Source organism: Oryzias melastigma, linkage group LG17 (assembly GCF_002922805.2).
Source record: "Oryzias melastigma strain HK-1 linkage group LG17, ASM292280v2, whole genome shotgun sequence".
NCBI lineage: Eukaryota > Metazoa > Chordata > Actinopteri > Beloniformes > Adrianichthyidae > Oryzias > Oryzias melastigma.
Window position 1 is genome coordinate 30,532,033 of NC_050528.1, and position 2,203 is coordinate 30,534,235.

General features: G+C 37.2%; 1 long non-coding RNA gene across 1 annotated transcript; it reads left to right on the plus strand.

Moving 5' to 3' along the window:
- The first annotated feature begins 215 nt into the window (after nucleotides 1–215).
- On the plus strand, nucleotides 216–1,893 carry LOC112141293. Its single transcript, XR_002918349.2, has 2 exons — nucleotides 216–362; nucleotides 1,035–1,893. It is a non-coding gene; the product is annotated as an uncharacterized LOC112141293 (long non-coding RNA).
- Nucleotides 1,894–2,203: the final 310 nt, after the last annotated feature.

Sequence of the window (2,203 nt, forward strand, 5' to 3'; positions counted from 1 at the left end):
ATGAATAGGTTTTGCATGACTGTTTTTAGGGATTTTGCAAGGTGCCTTTGCTCACATGGTAGCATGCAACAATAATGTACAGGTGGGAATGAAACCTAAATAATCCTAAAATTAAAAAGCACATTTACAGTTTTATTTAAAATTTGAGTCCTAAAAAGGTTGGAATTCAACCTGGATTTAAATTCTGGGAGTGAGATGGTAGTGTGGAGATCATGTGATGGAAACGGTAGAGAAGGTAGCTCTAGCAGCACACCAGAGTCCTGCAAACCGGAGAGAAACGAACAAAATTGTCCTCTTTACGTATCTTTTCCCGTGCTTTAAGATAACCAGATGAGGCTACTGTGTTCATAAAGGAGCAAAAGGTGAGTAAAAAAGATTTATTTTATTGGAATTTGTAAATAAAAGTGCTAAAGACTATGCTAGCATTTCGCAAATGCTATTTCAGACGTAACACGTCTTTTAATAATGTACGTATGCTGTTAAGATATCAGGGTAAACATGTGGGACTGACATACACTCTCAGAGTTTTACGTTGTGCACAGAGAGTGTGTAGAAATGCAGTTTTGTTCGCACGAAACCCGTTTACGTTCATCTACCCATCGTCTCATTTTGGAGATTTAAAGACATCTTATACTTCTGAAAATACTTCGGGGCATGTTATCCAAAAGATTGTCGTTAACTTAACGTGACTGTGTAAACAGCCACCAATCTTTATTTAGATTCTTTATTTGGTTCACACCAATATAAAGCTCAGGCTTCAGGAAATGTTTGTCAGCATGTAAACAAGCGACATGCATCGATGCCGAAGGTTTGCACACAGCAACATGAAAGCTCAATGTTGAGTCAAGTTCTCAGGTGACATCCTAAAATTGAGTCTTGGCATCTGGACTTCAAATCTTTCTTGAAGGAAGAAGTCCAGATGCCAAGACTCAATTTCAGGATAAAGAAACAACCGTTATTTTCCTATATTTTATTGTGACATTAAAAAACATTTACGTTTTTTTTGATACTAATGAATTTGTATTTGTCTGCAGATTCACTGTGATGTCGTCGCTTTGGAGAATGCAGAAATGGCACTTCACATTCCTGTCTGTGGAGTCTGCAACACATCATGGCAGAAAAGCAGTTTTTGCTGATTTTTCTCTTCCCATCAGACACTAGACTACATCGCTTTTTGGACACTGTTATAGTTAATATTTTTAAGTGGATTTAATGGAGCTTTGACCTGTTGAGGAATCAATCAGGTCTAATTTCAGTCTTTTCTGTCTAAACTTTTTTTTTTTGCTAGAACTACTGTAAAGTCTTGATTTTGTTAATTTTGTCTTTTTTCTTTATACGTGTGACAGCACACAGAGAACACCTGTTGATAACTGACAACTTTTCCTTCTAATTTGACTAACTGCTTTTGTCAATTTTCAATAAATATGTATAATTATACACCTTTTATAAGTTACTTTTACTTTCAGTGTTTGTTTGCATAACAGAAGCATGAATTGATAGCAACCTAAGATCAAAGAAATGCAACTGTAAAATCAACACAATTTCCATTATATTTGTAGCTTTTTGAAATATTCTCTCTCTTGCATTACATGGGTTAGTTCTGCCCTTGTTAATTTTGGTGCCTGCTCTTTAAATATATCCATATGGTTCAAAAAGCTGTTATTGTTACAAAGGCTCAGCCCATAGTGATGATGTCACAGGACGCAACTGTGCGTTTTCTTCTTCAGTGGTTTTGTGTGCGTTCATCCAGTCGGTTTCGGTTTGGCACGTGCCGGAGGCAGCAGCAGAGAGAGAACCTGAGTGTGTTAGAATCCTGAGTTTAGTTTGGGTGCACCTCAGTTGCTTTATTTTAAGTATTTGAACAAACCACTGGAATAAATTCAGAACATCTGCCAAGTGGAGCCTCATCTCATCCTTACCTTCCTGTGCTCTGACCGGCACACCATCTTGTTTACTGTTATACCCAAAACCCAAATCAGTCATACAGTCCACCTAGTCCACCATTCACTCTGCAACAGTTATGGTTCAAATAAATTTCCCACAAAATATTTCAGAAGAAAAACATTTATACATTTTTTATAGAAGCAATGCAACTTGTAATATTGTTCAAATAACTATGCTCCAAACTTCTACTGGTCTTCTTTCCACAGCAAACTTGTCATGGCTGCACGGTGATGTACATGTCGGGCACCCACCATTGTCA